The sequence below is a fragment of the Chrysemys picta genome, chromosome 7, assembly GCF_011386835.1.
Source record: "Chrysemys picta bellii isolate R12L10 chromosome 7, ASM1138683v2, whole genome shotgun sequence".
NCBI classification, from domain to species: Eukaryota; Metazoa; Chordata; order Testudines; family Emydidae; genus Chrysemys; species Chrysemys picta.
In genome coordinates, this window is record NC_088797.1 from 2728061 (window position 1) to 2748488 (window position 20428).

At 48.4% G+C, this 20428-nt stretch overlaps 1 protein-coding gene across 10 annotated transcripts in view; it reads right to left on the reverse strand.

Moving 5' to 3' along the window:
* The window catches only part of FHIT (fragile histidine triad diadenosine triphosphatase), a 1007374-nt gene that overhangs the window by 153025 nt on the left and 833921 nt on the right, over window positions 1-20428 (reverse strand). The window lies entirely within an intron of this gene.

Below are 20428 nucleotides of genomic sequence, written 5' to 3' on the forward strand. Positions count from 1 at the left end.
AACTGTCTGTCTGTACTCGGCTAGCTTGATTATCACTTCAAAAGTTTTTTTTCTCTTAATTAATTGGCCTCTCAGAGGTGGTAAGACAACTCCCACCTATTTATGCTCTCTGTATGTGTGTATATATATCTCCTCAATATATGTTCCATTCTATATGCATCCGAAGAAGTGGGCTGTAGTCCACGAAAGCTTATGCTCTAATAAATTTGTTAGTCTCTAAGGTGCCACAAGTCCTCCTGTTCTTCTTTTTGCCAGAAAGTTTAGGAATTATTCAGAGTTGTCAGTCTGAGTTGTATTTAGCCAGCGCTTTGAAATGACAGCATATCTTAGAGCTGACTGTTGTGACTTTGAAACTGACAGGAATAAGAATTTGCCAACTTCGGATTGCATTAGAAGGTAGATAGCAGGTGTAAGCCGGAGGGCTGCAGGGTCAGGGTTACGTAGTATTGGCTCGGCAGTGTTCTGAGAAGACTATGGGATAAAGGAAATTCTCCTCAGACTCTGCTGTCAAACCACACAGCTGTTCAGATAGCAATGGTATTATGGGGAGGACACATGGGGATGTATAGAATGCCTAACAGCATGTATTCTGCAAGGCTAAAAAAAGTTTTGCTTTTACAACATCTTCCAAGAAAGTGGAACCTGAACGTTGCTGGTACAATTGGTGGTGGAGGGCCCTGGTGGCATAAAACCCACTGGGAGTCCAGGTTCTGGGAAAGCCAAGTGCTCACAACCCTTATGAGGAAGAAGAGTTAAGGGACGAGCATAGCCAGAAAGGGCGTGTGGCTAGAGCAGTCACAGAGCGCAACAGTCTTCTGCAAAACTGGTGGAAATGAAGGAGCCCACTGATGTCAATAGGAGTCTTTCCATTGTCTTCAACGGACAAGGGATCGGGCCCTAAAGTCCCCTCCATATTTGGCAGAACCCCGGCGCTGGTAGCTGCAAGAGCAACACCCTCCCTCAAAAGCATCTCTTCCTTGTTAGCTGCCTCCATGAGGTGTGATGTATTAGATTGGCCCTGTTGTACTATGGAGAGAGAGGGGCTGTATTTGATCATGAACTCTGGGGAAAGATAGGTAAATAAATAATTTCAAATACAGTGGAATCCCACTATAACGCGATCATTGGGGTCCAAAAAATTCAATCGCGGTAAATGCGGGGTCGCGTTATAGCCGGGTTCCACTGTACTTGTGTTCAGTTTGCAGCAGAGTGTGAGCCCTGGCTAGCGGGAGGGAGGGAGCGGGGGGAGAGAGAGAAGGGGGGCGGTCAGCAGGGCCGGCTTTAGACCAATTCGCCCCGGCGGCGGTCGTCTTCGGGGGCCCCGCTCCCCTGGCCAGAGCACCAGCTGGAACGCGGCAGCCCCGCAGCCCCGCGACGCCGGCCGGACCGTTGGCCGGAGTGCGGCAGCCCTGTCCCGTGACCCCAGACGGACCTCCGCCCGGACCGCGGCAGCCTCGCAGCCCCGTGACACCGGCCAGAGGACAGCAGCCCAGCTCTCCCGGCCGGAGCACGGCAGCCCCGCAGCCCCGTGACACCAGCCGGACGCTTGCTGGAGTGCGGCAGCCCTGCAGCCCTGCCCCACTCTCCTGACCGGACCGCCCGCCGCAGCCGCCGGGGCGGGCTGGAGCCGGCCCTGCTGGGGACAGAGGTGAGAACCCCAGGGGCCCGCCGGGGCTGCAGGGAGAGTCGCTCCTGCTGCAGCCGCCGGGGCATGGATCCCAAACGCCCCGCACCCGCTGCAGCCGCCGGGGCCAGACTCGTCCCGCGTTATAACCGAATTGGCAGTATCCCGGGGCACATTATAGCGGGGTTCCCCTGTAATGAAAACAGGGGGATAAAATTCAAACAAGTGAACCCCCATCTTTTAATAATTATTACTGCTAAGAATCCAGACAGCTTGGACTAGATCAGGGGTAGGCAACCTATGGTATGCGTGCCGAAGGCAGCATGCGAGCTGATTTTCAGTGGCACTCACACTGCCTGGGTCCTGGCCACTGGTCCGGGGGGCTCTGCATTTTAATTTCATTTTAAATGAAGCTTCTTAAACATTTTAAAACCTTATTTACTTTACATACAACAATAGTTTAGTTATATATTATAAACTTATAGAAAGAGACCTTCTAAAAACGTTAAAATGTATTACTGGCACGCAAAACCTTAAATTACAGTGAATAAATGAAGACTCCGCACACCACTTCTGAAAGGTTGCCGACCCCTGGACTAGATGACCTCCTGAGGTCTCTTCCAGCCCTAATCTTCTATGATTCTACAAAGCCTCATACTCAGTGCCTAGATAGGGTGGAGCTCGGGGCATCAGAAACAGCCCTGAGTGCTTTGTGCAAAGTGTTATATGGATTTTGCCCCAGGTATGACTTGCTGAGTTGCAAATCAACCCCCAGTGATGAACCGCAGCAAGATTTTCAGAACACATGGCTCAAGTGTAGATTGAAGCCCAAAAATCAAAATTATTTTGCCTGTTTGTTTGGTAGGAAATTTACACACTGAGATATGGTGTTAGCTTCAGTCCATAAGAAGTCTTTGCTCACTGGAATAGAGAGAAATGACAGAAAAAGTTTCAGTTAGCAAGGTAGTCTGAATGCCTCTCCCTTTTTTCCTAGACTGCCCTAGAGAAAGCTGAGGAATACTCTATTGTTTATGCTGAAGAAAAATAATACAGAAAAATAATAATCAGGTTACAGCTGAAGATGCTTTTTGTAGGTTAAAAACTGTGTTTTTTGAGTAATACATCAGTGATAGTGTACTGATAGTGTATTATACTAATATATCATGAAAGCGATAGTGCTGGTATGATGTATTAGTGCAATACATCATCTGGGCATCATTGCTCTGATGATCTATTGCTCAAAACCACATTGCAAGCTGAAAGTTGCTCGTTGGTACCACTGGGCCTTCAATTTTACATTTGGAAAATTAAGGATTTTCAAGAAAAAGAAGAGAATGGAGCTTAAAAGGTTGTGCTGGAAATTTCACCAGACCAGAAAGCTTTTGGGGTGCTCCTTCGATTTAAAATGTACACTATATTCTGTAAATAACCTGCCATTCAGTTCCTCTCCTTCTGGAACACACAAGTCTTTACCTGACACAGGAATGTTTGAATGCATTTCTGTCCATTTGTCTAGAGCCTTATATTAGCTAGCTAGTGGTAGATGAAGACAAACCGAGCTATTTTTAATAGTCGTTTTCATTTCTATGGAAAAGTGTCCCAAGGTATATTTGGGATAGGTACTATATATGACAGAGACAGACAATCTGGGCAATTCAAGTAGGAACATGACCCAAACCCTACTGAAGTCAATGGGAAGGCGCTATTGATTTCAATGGACATGGACTCAGGCTCTACGACTGAAAAAAGCAGTAAGATACAGTGCACGCGGACTTGCACTGTAAATGTTTCCTAATGTGACCCTCTATCCAAGAAGGCTGCCTGCGATTAGAATTAAAAAGGAGAAACACAAAAGATACGCCAATTGTATTAAAAAAACCAACCCCCGCCCACGTTTATACCAGCATCTGGGCCACTTAAAAGCAGTAGGACAATTTCATGGTTTGTTCCCCTTTACTATTTGCATTACGTTTTTATGGAACGCGATATGTTGTAGAACAAAATCTACCTATGCTATTTAAAAACCAAGGGGGTTGCTTTTCGGATGAGGTAACCATGACCAAGTAAGAAAGCAGGTGGTTTGACTGCAGATATCCCAGATACTTTTTTTTAATACTCTGAAAAGAACATAGAGGACACTGAATTCTCCCTACTGTTTGTGTAATAGAGTCGAGCAGGAGCTGCGAGGTGCAATTACATCTGAAGTGATTTCCTTCTCTTCTGCTTTCCTGAAAAATAAGGGGATAAAATAGCAGCATGGATCTGGAGGTGCCATGTGGTGAGAAACATCTGGGACAGGGAACTTACACCTTCTTTCATTTGCCTTCCAATTTAACAGCCTTCGGGGTGGGTTTTTTGTGTGGGTTTTTTTTGGTTCTTCATTAATTTTTTCTTCCACTAAGGCCTTGATCCAGCAAGGCCCTTAAGTACGGGCTCAACTGCCGCATGTGAATAGAACCATTAGGTCGATTGATTCAAGGGGACAATTCACATGCTGGAAATTATGCATGTGCTTTAGTGCGTTGCTGGATAGGGGTCTACGTTTGGTTCTCAGACGCCACCTGACGGCCAAAGTCTATGCGCCAGATCCTCCTGTGTGCTCTGGCTGCTCTGAGACGCTCCAATGGCACAGAACATCCCTACAATATGCGTAAGAGCCATCTGAAAATTCCCCCGGCCACAAAGACAGCGTGGGCCTGTGTATAGAGCACTCAACGGGGACCCTGTCCTATTCCAGTCAGGCTCCTGCTGCTTACATTGGGCAAGTCACTTAACATCTCCATACCTCAGTTTCCCCTCCCACCCTTCATCAATCTTGTCTCTTTAAATCACAAGTTCTTCATGGCAGGAAGTGTTTCTGTACACTGCCTAGCACAAAACAACCCTGATTTCATTTGGGGCCTCTAGGCACCCCGTACTAGAAATAATAAATAATAATAGCAGCTCATGCACCTCCCTCCTATCTCCATCCTGGGGCAAGGGCTATGGCCAGTGGCATCCCTATGGCTGGGATCCCGGAACTGCACTGTAGGGGAGATGGCATAACATAAAGCAGCCCTGAGGTTGCTCTACTTTACACCGGTAAAAATGGCCAACTGGCTTCCCGAATAGGGAGGGAAGATGAGATGAGAGGGTGGAAAGGTGGCTTTTAACTTCCTTCCTGACCTGCCCTGAGCTGCAGCTGAGCTATGCTCAGGAGCTGGGCCTATGTTTTCTTTGCCTATAAAACATGACGATCTGTCAGAGTAGATTCCTTGCTGACCTCCGAGCCTCTTAGCAGCTTCCCAATGTTCTCTTCCGGGGAATTCAGCTCGGGAGAGAGGTAACAGATCGACAGCCCTTGGAAGCTGAGGTCCAATCCGAATTCATAGAAAAAGTGCAGTAGGGGGAGCCATCGTGTTAATGCTCCTCCCGCCCACCCCAGCGTAATTAATGTGTCCCACCCTTTTTTTGGAAGGACCACAATTAGCGAAGAGAACAGGCCAATCTCTAGCTCCCACGCCCTTCAGCCCCGCCCCACTCCACCGAACAGCTTTCAATCGCTGCTGAGTTGTATCTTCTTTTTCTTAAGAAGTGCTCTTTGGTTTCCCATGATTTTGATACAACAATCCATGGTACTGACATCAGGACAGAGAGGTGTGAACATACACCTGCAGGGCTTTGTGTGTTTAGCTATTGTTTGTGTTTCTGTTCGGATTTGGCACAGGGAACCCTAACCACGTTCCAAACACCAGTGTGTGCCAGTCACAGAAGAAATCCCCCAAATGCTCTTGTCCACGACCTTCAGAAAGTAATGCCTTTTAGACGGCAAGCTCTCTAGGGCAGGGACTGCCCCCTCTCCCCTTTAAAAGGTGCCTACCACATTTGAAGAATATGAAGAATGATCAATAAACAGCAATTGCTAATGGGGAGATTGATCAGGCTGCAGGACAGGAAGCAGTGACAGCCCCATCACTTGACAACCCAGAATGCCCTGAAAGAAGCAAACCTGCACGGGCCAAGAGATCCAGAGATCTTTGCCATCTCCAACATTCGTGTTTCAATGAAGGAATCTTAGGCTCAAGACTATGCAAAATTTTCAATGTGACTTTGGAGGTGGCAGGCTGCCTAGGTCATTCAAGAGTGCACTAATCTCTCTAATATTGACATCTGGCAAAGAGGCAGGCGTTTGTGGAAATTATACCTCTAAAGTCGAGTTCCAGTGAGCATGAGCTGCAAAATACTTGCAAAAATCTTAGCCAAGAAAACTGGAGCCTGTTTTCCTAGAGATAATCCATCCTGCTCAGGTGAGTTTTGTTTTAATATTATAGGCCATTCACAGAGTGATGCCTATAGCTAAGGTGGTGTATATATATATATAGAATCATGTTTGAATAGCCGATCAGTCCCCTTGCACTAGTTATAGAAATGTCTGTTGATAGGCTCGGAATAGCTTGCAGAAGTGGATGTTGAAGGTGATTTTGGCAACAGATGGAATGCTAAAGACAGGTGTTGAATCAGCCATCATTAACATATGGCACCGTGAAGGATATAGAAGATCCCTGTACTATTTTATGACTATTATGTGTGCCGTTTGCCTCGTTGTTATACTGCTTGTTGCAGGGTTACAAGGATAACTTCCAACAGGAAAGGAAACAATAGCCCAGCTAAGAGTTTGTCAGCACTCATCTGGGGCTATTAACTGTAATAAGTTACATCCAACCACCAATGGTGGGATGCATAAACTGGTTCAGGAGCCCCAGAACAAGGAACTGGGGGCCCTGAAGACAGAGAGGGAAACACAAGGGTGGCATGGGGCATACCCAGAAGCGGGGGTGTCTGGATGAGCTAAGCCTATCTAAATTTCAGTAAAACAAAGTGTGAAAGGTAATCGCCTTTATTGGACCAATTTCCGTTGGTGAGAGAGACGAGCTCTCGAGCCCCACCGAGCGGTGAAGCTGGGAGCACCTTTCCCAGACGTGAAGAAGAGCTCTGTGGGGCTCGAAAGCTCGTCTCTTTCACCAACAGAAATTGGTCCAATAAAGGATATTCCTTCGCTCACCGCCTCTCTCTAATATCCTGGGACTGACATGGCTACAACTACACTGCATATCGGTTAGACAACTGCTCACAGGCCCTCTGTGTTTTTAATCCTTTTCTCTTGTTACGCTTTGATTCCTTCTGGTTTGTCTCACTGTATTCTCACATCGGTCACAGGCCCCAAAGGGAAGTCTTATAGGGCAGCCAAATCCACTCAGGCCTGCTCTGCAATCATAGCTGGTATACAGGGTTTGCAGTCAAGGACCCAGTCTGGAGTGAGAGAAAGGTGAGATTCCACCCAGGGAGGTGAAGGCTCAGAGCCTGTCACCTGTGCAGACTGCACTCGGGGGGGGGTCAGAGGTACGGCTAGCTCTGCTCTGTGACAAGCATTACAACCTTCCTGGCAGATAAAGGCACTGATCGGGACAAGCCACTTTCCCACTTGTTACCGAGCTGTGCTCTGCGACCTGCGGCGATATGCCCCAGGCACAACGTTACAATCAAAGGGACTGTGGTTGGGAAAAGAGCAGAGTTTTGCTGACAGCACTTTCTTGTTTGCTTGAGAACTTCTGCCGTCCATTCCAAAGACACTGGATTTTACAGGAGAAAAAGCTTCTCACGACAAGATTCACAGCAAGAATTCCAGAATAATATCCACCCTCGGAGTAAGACTGAGAGTGGGTGACAAAGGGTAACACGCACACTACTTAGATAGCAATATGAAAAATAGGGCAATTCTCCTTTCTTGTAAATTGGTCTTCCCATAGCACATCCATTTGTTATTCTTGATTAACTACTTGATTAGTTGGCCCTGTAACAAAAGCACTCTGTAAAAGAAAGGTCTGAACACCTGTAGGTAGTTAGTTACTAGAAAAAGCTCTCTCTATTGGCCCATAAAGATATGTAGCATTATCTGTAAGGGTACGTCTACACTTACCGGAGGGTCCGGCGGCAGGCAATCGATGTTCTGGGATCGATTTATCGCGTCTGGTTTAGATGCGATAAATCGATCCCAGATCGATCCCAGAAGTGCTCGCCGTCGACACCAGTACTCCAGCTCGGCGAGAGGAGTACGCGGCATCGACGGGGGAGCCTCCCTGCCGCGTCTGGACCCGCGGTAAGTTCGGACTAAGGTACTTCGAATTCAGCTACGTTAATAACGTAGCTGAATTTGCATACCTTAGTCCAAAGTGGGGGGTTAGTGGGGACCAGGCCAAGTTAGTAGGTTCAATAAAGTTGTTGTTGTTGTTATGCTATGCAAACAACTTCAAAGGTGCAGCCCTTCCCATTCATCAGTTTCTAGCAAGCCCCACCTAGACAGGTCTAGAGACCAGGCATCTACAAATTCTTGGTTGGTCTTGGATTCCATCTAGCTGGTATGGAGAGCCCCCTCCCAAGTCCTCGCTAACCCTGCATCTCCTACAGAGGCTTCCCTGGTCCCTCTGCTTGGGAGCACTGGAGAGCTTTCACCAAGCTGCCTTCTTCTCAGCAAGATCCTTGAACCCTCCCTGGCTGCCCTTGTATTCCCCAGCAGACCTGGGTCCTGGTCACAGGCTCCCATCACAGAGGGCCGGCACGGAGAAGCAGAATCAGCACTAGCGGCTCACCTGTAATGGAGGAGGTTACAGGCATGGGTTGCAGGGAGGACAGTGGTGCTTTCAGAGAGTGCAGGGGAGAGAGGGAAAGCTTGGAGGGGAAGATACTGAATCTAGTATTGGTCATTTAGGTGTAAGATGATGGTGAGACATGCAGGAGATGTCAGAGATGCGGGGGGATTGGATTAAGGGAGACAGGCTGGGAGTTGAAAGATAGAGTTTGTGAGTTATCCGAACAGAGATGGCAGCTGAAGCTTTGTGAGCGGATGGGATCACCTAGAGACAGGGTACAGAGACAGAAGAGGACCAGGGAAACAACCCTGTGGGAGAATGGGGGAGATCTCCAGGCAAATCACATGATGCTTTTGCTTTTTCCTTGTTTCCAAGGGCTAAACTGCAGGGTTGCACTCAGACAGCTAACCTGAGCAGCCACTCACGCTGCTGTGGCCACACCGCTAGTTTTAGCACGCTAGCTAGATCAGAGCTAACGTGTGTGCACATCTGCCCGAGCTGGGAATGCCACCTCCCAGTGCCAGCCTAGCCAGACCCTTAGTGGAGTATATTTTCAAACAGCTCCCAACTCAGAGATCCAGCATCCTCGGTAAACGACTTATCTGTCGACAACTAGGAAATGTTACAAAGAGGAGCTGTGGGTGGGCTGGAACAAAGACCTCTGACACCATAATGATAGGAATGGAAGGGAAAACTACGCAAGAACCTTTTCAAACCCACTCAAGAGCTGAGGTTAAAACTTATACAGCACAGGGGAACGTTGAGCGTTTACTGGAGAGCAGCCAAAAAGCAGGAAACCTGGCATGAATCACGATAATTAGCCCATGGAACAGCACCATTCGCGTCAATGTGGGTCCTATGGCACTGTCTTTCTGAGAGGTAACGAGGGACTGAGTGAAAGTGAACCGGGCCTGCAGCAATGCCGCTGAGCTGAAAGCAGACTCCTTGCCCCTCACCCACGGCCCGAGGCTCTGCACGTGGGAATAACTCTGTGGAAGTCAACAAAGTTCCACTGACGTAAAGCTGGGACGAGAGGAGAATCCGGCCCATGGATTCTTGCCGTCTACCTCTCACTTCCCTGCATGGGCCATCCTATCGCGCCGTTCTGTCTCTGCAAGCTCTGCGGACTATTCTAGGATCATTTAAACAATCCAGGAGATACGGCTGGGACTGGGAATCCAGGCACTCAACTACCACTGAAATGCCACAGAAACTGGTTATTTAATTCCCTTCAGCTCCTTTCAAAATCCCTGCTTCCGAGGGCAGAGCCTCTCCTTTCGATGGGCTGAATGTTGCAATCCAGACCCCTGCAGCACTCCCCTTAACTCAATGCCCTGGGTGAGGAGGGCAGGGTTTGGCCCAATGAGAGGTATGTCCTGGCGTTCATTTTAACCAGAGGTACTCTCCCGTATGTGCATGCAGAGTGAACGACTATGTCCTTTACGTGAGCAAGGGCTGCAGCCAAAGGACATTGATTTCAGCAGGTTTCCCTCCCCATCAGAGCCAGAAAATGCAGGGACTGTCTGTCCTGTCATTCAGCTCCTGTGCGCCACTACAGGGGTGCAAAGGGGCTGGATTCTGGCTGCAAATACCCAGCACAGAATGTTCAACAGAGGGGGAAGTCCCTGCTGGTGCATCTGAGCCCTGCACCTCTGTCCCCCCAGGAGCCGTTTTAAGAATTGTTAGGGCCAGGGGCTTACCCTGAGGGTCAGGAAGCCGAACCAATTCCTGTCCACATCCTGCATGGTGCCAATTGGAGCTGTGGTACAGCACTGCCCCATTGTGTTTACTTTGTTGTCGAGCAGTAACAACGCTGTAGAATTTACATAGTATCTTCTACCCAAGGATCTCAAACCATTCTCCAAATAGCAGTGAATTGAAAACCTTGCTGTACCCATGTGAAACATCATCTCCATTTTACAGATAAGGCACAGAAAGGTGAAGTGACTTTCCCAATGTCCCACAGGAAGCCTGTGGCAGACTCCAGAACAGATCCTGGAACACCTGGCTCTCAGTCCTATCCCTTGCCCTAGATTAGCCTTTCTCCTTAATATCCGTATCTGCCGCAAAGCATTGGGATGCAAATTTAAACGGTGACTGCATATTCTCCCCCAAGTCTTTCCTTACGCCGTGATGAATGCATATTGCCTTAACACTTGCCATACACATAATTACAGTTCTTTAATTTGTTTCAATAACATGTATTATAATAAACATTTACTGCTCCACGAATAAACATTGAAATGAAGCTCCTAATGGGGGTTATGTGTTTCGAAGCCATTCATGGCGTCGGTAAAGTCTCTCTCTACACTTAATGAAAGCCATTTCCATAATCTGTGCATTATTGCTTAAGCCTCCCTTTAGGAATATTTTACAAAGTAAAATTTCTGTGAAATATTATCAGCCCAAAGAGAAAATGTTAAGAGGATTATCAAATTGTCCTGTTAAAGGGACAGCGCACGCTTTCATGTCCCTCCAGAGATGCTAACACACTAATTATGGGCAATGTGCTGGCTAATTATCTCACTGGTCCAGTGCATTATGACTGTGCTTTTCACTTCAGAGACCTCGTTTAATGAAAAGAATGGGAGCCCTCTAAAAGGTCAGATACAAAGGGCAATAAAATGCTAATTTATTTTCTAGCGCTAATCAGATACATTTCAGACCCCGAAAAATCTTGTAAGGTTCAGCAGGCTCCAAGAGGTAAAGGTAGAATCAAGAAATGAACGAGAAATATTCCTGTCCAGAGAGTCTGATGCAGCTTAACTCAATCTAACTCATACCGTCCTATAACTAATATCCAGGGGCTGATCCTCACCTCACTGAAATGAGTGTGAGTTTGACCATTGGCTCTGATAACAGATGGACTTGGTACCTGAAATGAGATCTAAAGACCATTGATGTCACTGGAAAGACTCCAGAGGACTTTCAGGTCCCTAGAGAATTAATAATGATCTCTCTCTCTCTCTCTCACACACAGACACACACACACAGACACAGAGTATTTCTCCACATGCATGGGGACAGCTGAAATATTCCTTGTCTCCACTAGAAGGAAATAAGAGCATCCAAAATAGTTCCAATAGTCCAACCTCTCTTGAGGACAGGAGCGGGGATGGTAAAGATGGAGGGCCATCAGAGAAATTCAATTGTAAAAGGATTTACACTGGAGACAAAACAATGACTTGCTTATTTGGGGTGGGGACGACGACGACACTAGTATCTCGTGTGGATGGTTATCTGTTACACAATTGTTGCAAGTATGATCTAGAGGGACAGGGTTAGTTTCTGAGGGACTGAAGTATTGTTCATGTTTCCTTCCTGGCTCCTCTTCCATTCATTAGAGCCATTCAAAGAGGGGCCACTGCAAGGAGAAGGTAAAGATTTTCAGTGACGGTCCCTAAACCAAGCCCCACAACTCTGGGTGAATGATGAAATATCATTCAAGCTGCACTGCTTGTCATCACAGGATCGGTCAGTCTGTTGGCCCAAACTCCCCAAGCTTTGTGTCAGTCATGAGTTCTCTCCCGTCCCTGAGAGCCACATCACCTTAGAACTGGGAATATCTCTGTGCCTAGGTGCAACAAGCTCAAGACCAAATAGTGTTATTTATATACAAAAACTACACCAAGCAGCCATCGCTCCCTGAGTGTAGGAATATTTTTCTGTTTTATTGCCAAGTCTGCACATTCATCTGAGCGCTTTCGCTGCTTCAGTGAAATCTTTTACATGTAAAATGATCTTCTGCTATAAAAAGCTGATTGTAGGCGATTTAGTATTTCAAAGATGGCAATTTATGTGACTGGAACAAAAAAAAGTTCAACAGAAACAGAATTTTACTTAATCAGAAATTCTTTAATGTTTCAGTGTGGTTTTCTCGTCATATTTTTCTTCCCACGGTACCGGCCTCTATCTTTCATTTAGCTTGAAATAGAAGAACTTAGCTAAATCATGATTTTTATCTATTTGCGTATATGTCATTTTCCAATCTATTCTTCACCTTGTATTTAAGGTGTTCTTAGAGTCATCATATTGTCAAGGTGCCGATCCTGCAATCGCTTGGACATATCCTCACCTTTAAGCTCCTGAAGTCAATGGAACTGCTCATACGCTTTCAAGTAAAGCACATTTGCAAATTTGTGAGTGTTTGCAGGATCAGAGCCTATGTTTTCAAAAGGGCCGAGGCCCCGCCATCCCTTTTTACTAACACAGTTTGTATCCACAAAGGGCAAAACTCCTCTTTGCTTCAATGGTGCAGAATCAGGCTCAAAATGAACTGCAATTGCAAATCTCAGTACTTGCACCTCTTGCCACCTGAGTTACATCTGCAGGGAGGGTGTTCGAGACTTGGGCAATCCGATTTATCCCCGCAGTTCAACTCTGGGTGCCAAATGCTGGCACAAATGACATCTGCCAAAGGGAGCATAGATCCTTTAAGTCGGTCATCTCGGGCCTGATTCAAAGCTCACTGAAATGAATGGAAAGACTCATTGACTTTAGTGGGCTTTGGATCAGCCCCAGAAGAACAGCAGGGTGGCACCACCAATGTTACCTCAGGTTTGTGGTGTTGTTTTGTTTCTTTCTTTGTTTTTTTTATAAAACTCAAGGGCAAGCCCACTGAAAGGTCTCGAAAAATCAGTCTCTACACATTACTGAGTGACTAGCAGCAATGAGCGTTACCATCCAGAGAAGGAAGGATCTCATCTCCCAAACTCATGGTGCAAATGCTCATTCATTCTTGTGCTGCTCTAGCAGCAGGTGATTTCTTCTTACGCTTCTTCAGATTTGGCCTGAATCTACTCCATTAAAGTCAGCGGCAAAACTCCCATTAACTTCAATGGTGCAGAATCAGGTCCTTTCTGAGTTAAAGAAAGATGACATCAGAGCTGGTCAAAAATGTGGAAGAATAATTACAAAAATTGTCCCAACATTTGGGGAGGGGGGCTAATCCCAATTTAAAAACAGCTTTTTCCCCCAGGTAGCACTTTGCAATCAGATGTAAACACATTTCGTTTTTCTTTACCTTGTTTATATTACACTCTAAACTCTTTTGGACCGGGACTGCAATTTACTAAATATCTGTACAGCACCTTGCACAAAACGACCCTGAGTCGGTCTAGGCCATTATGCACTGCTACAATAACAATAATAATCAATACAAAGAAAGACATCATTCATTAGTAATTGGCGAAAAACAACACAGCCGTTTCACTTTGCAGATTTAATTAAGGAAATGTATATCTATTCAACCCTTCTGTATATTCATGAGCCATTTACAGGCAAATGGTACACTTAGTAACAGAGCTCGTCTGGTGCACCCTAACCTTGATCCACATGAATTACCCCTAATTGGGAAAAGAGTTATTTCAAAATCATTTACGTCTGAGAAGTGCTTTAAACCTTAGAACTTTGTAAGATTTCTAATAGACACTGCAGTTTGCCAGGCTCCCAGCTGAGACTGCCAGACCTGCTGTACTGGAGAACTTGCACCAGGCATTTGGTCCAAAATGTCCATTGATTGCTGTGATGAAGGCCACATGGGCAGGAGGTCGGTAAACGTGTGCAGTTTATGATTATGTCCCTAAGTCATTTAACCTTCCGAATTAACATTGTGTGCACCTTGTCACCCAACAGGGGGCTGTACAAGCAGGTGAAAAGATAGATGTATATTCCTAATGACTGCTTCGGAAACCGCTGAGCTTTGGTCGGTGCCCATGTTGGTTCAGTTCATTAATGTAATTAACCAACAATCAATCTTTTTAAATTAGTTACACAAAAACAGCCCTGCCAGATCAACTGACATGAAAGTGAGGTCACGCTCCGTTTCTGCACGATTTAACACTCACTCTGGAACAGAGTACCGGGCGTTAGAAGCATGGCAAACTGGAGCCAAATTCATTTTGAAGCTCTACAACTTAATTACAGGGTACAAAATCTGTGCAGCTGGCTTGGTGTTATTTTGCACGGACTGCCATGTTTGCAGGAAAACACCTTGGCGATCCAAAGAGTTCAAAGACGTAAAGAATAGCAACATCTGCTCTCAAATACATATGGTTAATCAGAAGATGATAGAAAACTGTTTCTTGTTAATAAAACAGAAAGTTGGCCCAAGCAGACGGCTTCACAGTTGCCCGGTGTTAGCACATGAGACACACCACCACAGAGTTCTGATTGGCATCACCGAACTCAGAAAGAACCCTGACAAGTGGAAGAAAGTGACACCAAGAAAGCAACTCCCTCGCTCAACCTGCTGTTAGCGCCTGGCCTCTTCATTTGGGCTCAAAGGAAAACGACAGGACAAATAAGACAGAAAATGGCTTTCACTGAACAAAAAGTGATCTGTAAAAAGCTAAATTATGGCTCTGAGCAAGGGACAAGGGCAGAGCAGGAGCAGACAGACTCCGAGAATCATGCCGTACACCTGCTTGTTGCCTCCAGCTCTGGGGCTGAGGGGTGGGGAAGGCCTCTGCTAGGCCTACACCTGGTGCAACATATATCCCCCCTGGGGAGCAGACTGGCATGTTGCCAAGGTGACCAAGTCTCCACCCATTTCCCCAGCTCCCAGTGCGTGCACGGGGGATGAGGCGGTTGTAGCTAACCATGGTATGAATGGGCCAAACTGAGCGCTGGGCTCAGAGGAACCAGGAAACCCATCCCCCCACTTTCCATTTGCAGCCCTCTCTCTGTGCCCACTCCGATGAACACACAAATCCTTGCACCAAGTGGAATGCACATACTCCCATTCTGCAAGGTGCAAGGCAGGTAACGGGTTATTATTTTCCGGATGCAAAACATCTGCACCCCTGCGGGTGGGTGCGCCAGCAGGCTCATTTGAGGCTATAGGCAGTTTGCTTTTTAACCCTTACAACTGAACCTGCGCTACGCTGCTCTTCACTTCTCCCAGCAGCCTGGGTTTGGGATTCATCCTCACGTTTCCCCAGTAAGCCAGCATCTGGCTCGTCTTCATCCCTCACACTGACTGAGCGGATCCGATTGCTTCCACTGGGTCAGGGCACCCACAAGTCCCCCCGAAATCAATGGAAGCTGCAGGTGAGAAAGTTGAGAGAAGGAATTGAGGGGGGAGGGCTGGTTCTTGGGGCTGGGGAAGGAGATGTGGGTAAACAGTCATCGAATTTAAGGCCAGACGGGACCAGCAGATCATCCTGTCTGACCGCCTGTATCTCACAGGCCAGCAACACCCACACACCAAGCCCCCAAGAGGGACGGCGAACCTTCGTTCTATTTTTAAAATGGTGCGTACGTTAGCATGAGAACTGGGGATGTGATCTGCTTCTGGGAAGGAAAAGAGCTATGTGAGAACTGTCTCTTTAAGTAACCCCCATCCTCTGCGATGCTGCTTCCGTAAAACCCCACAGCAGGCGCCTCTGGAAACAGGACTGAGGCAGACGTAGGCGAGTTTAGAATGAATAGCAGTGAGTCCCGGTAATGAAAGTCGCCTTGGCCAGTCAGAGCAGCTTTCGCCCAGTAGGATTTTCTAAGCTTTCACACGCAAAAGAAAAAGCACACTCAAGAAATCCACAGAAGCAAGAGGCAGCATATCATCAGCTTATGCTGCCTTATGAAAATGCTCTGACTCTGACCTCCACCAGCAAAAAGATGCGGGGTTTACCCTGAGAACAGCTGATTAGTTAGCACATAGCTACTTCATCGCACTAGCCTTCTGGTAGATGGAACTGCAGTGGTGTGTCATAGGCCCTATACGGCTAATCACAAATGGAGTTTGTCCTTGAAGGCTCAGGACCTGTGCTTTTCAAGCAGGAGGGTTTGAGTTCTAGCCTCACTGTTAACATGAATTTGCTAGGTGGGTTTGCATCTGCTGTAATACGGTATAAATCAAACACCACGAGGGCCTAATCTGCATTGTTTTAGCACCCAAACTTCCGCCGAAGTCAATAGGAGTTTGCGATGCAAAAGGAATATGCAGAACAGGGGGTCCAAAGTGTATGTGACAGCCTCATAAATGTAATTAATCTACTAATGCCGAAAGAATTACTAATCAGAACAGAAAAAACTCCAGAAGTGTTCATATTAATTCTTCTTTGCTACTAGACGCCCAGCAAGCACCATGAAACATTGCCATTTACAGAGGGATAGCTCTTTATTTATGCAACCTATTGCTCACATTTAACTAATTAGGCAGCCTGGTACATTTTAGAACTTGTGATCTATGTGCTATATTTGCATAAGTGCAGCATATTTAATGTAAGTACAATTGTTTTAGCACCACTAGCAGCATATTAAAGACTTCATATAATTAGAAGAGTTATTGACTCCAACTTTAATACAAGTTATGTGTTTAAAAAAAGCCTATTAGTTAAGTTGAATTAAAGGAACATTTACTCTAGAGATGCATCTGGAGCCTCACAAGTTTTGTAATAAAGGACACAAGGGATCAGAATGTGCTGTTTGGGAACCGGCAAGCCAGTTCAGATAAAATAAGAATTGACCCAAACCTTCTACCAACCTCTTTGCAGTCTGAATGCTTTCTAAAATGTGTCCTTCCCCCACCCCCACCCCCCATTTCTTGGTACACACCAGACCAAGGGCCTGATCCTGAGAGGTGCTGAAAATCTGAGACTCCCAATAAGGTCAACAATAGCTGTAGATGCTCAGATTCATAGATTCCAAGGCCAGATGGGACCATTGGGATCATCTAGTCTGATCTCCTGCATCGCACAGGCCCATGAATTCCCCCACAATAATTCCTACAGCAGATCTGTTAGCAAACCATCCAATCCTGATTTTAAAATGTCCAGTGTTGGAGAATCCACCGTGACCCATGGTCAATTGTTCTAATGGGCAATTACCCTCACTGTTAAAAAAAATTATGCCTTATTTCCAGGCTGAATCAGGTCCAGAAAAGTGGCAATGCCAAAATGTCCCCGGAGAGACTATACTGACCAGAAACCCGAAGTACTGCAAGTCTCACACGGTCCATCTACACTGAAAACGAAGGTGTAATTATAGCAAGGGGAGCTTTAATCTAGCTAGTGCAGATAACAACCGTAGGGAAAACGTGGCGGCACAGGATTCAGTGCATGGGTGCCGGAACAGGTGGGGTCAGGGGGCCACGGCCCCATCACTTTTGAAAGTTGGAGGGTTCTGACTGCCTAATTTTTATTGGCCGTACTGGCTAGTGATGGGGGGAGAGAGTGGAGAGGCATGAGTGGGGGGCGGGGTTTTGGGGGGAAGGAGCAGCTCAGGGGAAGGGGCAATGGTGGGGCAGAGGTTCAGGGAAGGGAGCAGTGGGGGGGGGCACAGTTCAGGTGCTAGAGGTCCCCTCACACTTCTAGGGTAGGGTTACCATATTTCCACAATCAAAAAAGAGGACACTGGGGGGTGGGGGGGTGGAAGCCCTGCCCTATCCCTGTCCCCGCCCCGCCCCCATCCACTCCCTCCCACTTCCCACCCCCTGACTGCCCCCCTCAGAACCCCAACCCCCCCTGTTTCTTGTCCCCTGACTGCCCCCTGCTGAGAATCCCCCACCCTAACTGTCCCCCTAGGACCCTACCTGTCCCCTGACTGCCCCAACCCTTATCCACTTGCATGGGTGGCAGGGTTGTAGAAATTTTGGTGGTGCCCAGAACCCCCACCCACCTGCCTAAGGCTCTGGGAGGGGGGTTGGGTGGGGGGAGGAGGTCTGGGGTGCAGGTCCTGGGCTGGGGATTAGGGTGCAGGGTGCAGGTTCTGGGATAGAGTTTGGGTGTTTGGGTGCTGGGTGCAGGCTCCGGGCTGGGGCAGGGGGTGGGTGTGCAGGAGGGGGTGAGGGGTGCAGGCTCTGGGATGGAGTTTGGGGGTGGGAGGCGGTGCAAAGGGAGGGGGTGCAGGCTTTGGGAGGGAGTTTGAGGGCAGGAGGGGGTGTGTGGGAAGGGGGAGGGGATTTGGGAGGGAGTTTGGGGATAGGAGCGGCTGCAAGGGTGAGGGCTGTGGGTTTGAGGATGAGGGGTTCATGATGCAGGAGGGGGCTCAGGGCTGGGGCAGAGGATTAGGGTGTGGGGGATGAGGGCTCAGGGCTGGGGCAGAGGATTAGGGTGTGGGGGATGAGGGCTCAGGGCTGGGGCAGAGGATTAGGGTGTGGGGGATGAGGGCTCTGGCTGGGGCTGGGAATGAGGGGTTCATGCTGTAGGAGGAGGCTCAGGGCTGGGGCAGAGGATTAGGGTGAGGGGGGATGAGGGCTGGGGCTGAGGGGTTGGGGCATTGGAGAGGCTCAGGGCTAGGGTGGAAGGGCAGGGTAAGGGCAGCCTGTCTTCCCAGTAGTGGATGGGGGACGCTAGGATCCGGGGGCAGCAGGCAGCAGTTGCTGCTGGCTCTGGCAGTACAAGCAGGCAAGGGAGAGGCAGGCAGAGGGGGGGATCAAGGGGGGGAGATGCGCAGAGGGGGGATGGTAGGTGGAGGTCGGGGACCCATCCAACCCTCCCCCGCTCCCTGACTGCCCCCCCCGGACTCCCCTTACCATTCTGGCTCCACGTGTTTGCAAAACACGCTGCCCGGTGGGTCGGTTTGTGTGTTACACAGGGCTGCAGACAGAGGGAGGGGGGAGCAGGGGAGGACTCTGGCTGCTGGAGGCCAATGGGAGTGGCTCAATTGGCCCAGCCGCCCAATCAGCAGCCACACTCTGCATGGAAGGGAGGGAGGGAGGCGAGGGAGAAAAAAACCCTGAACATTTTAACCTTGTTACCAATTCCTCCCGGGCGGCTATTTAGAGACGCAAAAGCCGGACATGTCCAGGGAAATACGGACGGATGGTAGCCCTATTCTAGGGACTTTCTGCTGCTCCTGGTTGAGTGCAGGCTAGCTGCCCCAGGACAAGCCCGCTGGGGACCAAGGGTGTGTACTCCGCTTGCTAGTCTGTGCTATAGTCCATGCTGCCACATCTTCACTATTACCGTCACCCATGCTAGCCAGCTTAAAGCTACAATGCACTGAATCTAAATCATATCAATGCCGCCATTTGAATCAGGCTCATTAAAACGAAGGGGAGAATCTTGCCGTGTTTTTCTCGATACATTTAAACAAACAAGATTGCTCCTTCTCCCGTCCTTCCAGAAGTGGCCGAGCTACTGTGTTTATGCTCCATTCCCAGCCCAGGGCTAGACTGTGGCCCATCCTATAGACCCACCCAAGAGAGTAGGGGCAGCAAGGCACAGCGGGGAGAGCAGCCACCATGGGGCCGTGCTGTCCCTTCCCCTCTATGTGGAATAGGTATGGAAGGAGCAGGGAATGGGTGGATGGAGCCTGGGCTCTGCTTCAGCATGCCAGGGGAAGAAACGGCACCAGGACCAGGTACAGGGCTGGGATAGGATATTTCCTCTGCTGGAGCAGGAGAATAACCAAGAAGCCCTTGACAATCTGCTCCTAGGGCAGCACAGCTGGGTCATGCATGGGGCTTTTTGCAAACTCATAAATAACTGACCCCTCATTCTGAATCCAAATCAGCATAAGCATGAAACAAACGTTCACAATATGCTGGGAAGCTTTCCATTTCTGCTTTGCAATCAGCACTTTCCCCATCCACAAACACACGCAAACCACCAGCGTATATTTCTGAAATGTTATTCAGGCCAGAATCAGCTGGTCAGAGAAAGAGTAGCCTGGAACCAGCTGCGGGAAGGAGAAAGGGCAAAATAAATAAATAAATAAAAGATCAGAACCTGAACAGAATCTGAAACTAGAGTTTAAATGCATGTGTTAGACTGTACTTAAAATACAATAATGACGTGCTCCTTGCCAGGGCCGGCTTTAGGCCAATTCAACCAATTCCCCTGAATTGGGCCGCGCCCCTAAGAGGGCCCCGCACCCAAGCCCCGGTACAGTGTACCGGCGTGGCCCAGCTTTCCCAGGGGGCAATTTAAAGGGCCTGGGGCTCCCAACAGGGGCTGGAGCCCCAGGCCCTTTAAATAGCCCCAGAGCCCTGGGCTGCTGCTACTACCCCACTGGGGGAGGGAGGAGGAGGGGGTACTTACCGTACAGGGTAATCTGTACCCGCACCCTCTGCCCGCACCAGCCCCGCACCCCCTGCCCTACCCGCAGCCAGCCCCTGTCTTCAGCCAGCCCTGCACCTCCTGCCCGCAGCCAGCCCCTGCCGCACCCCCTGCCCTGCCTGCACCAGCCCCTCCGCCCTGCCGCTGCCTGCAGCCAGCCCCACACCCCCTGCCCA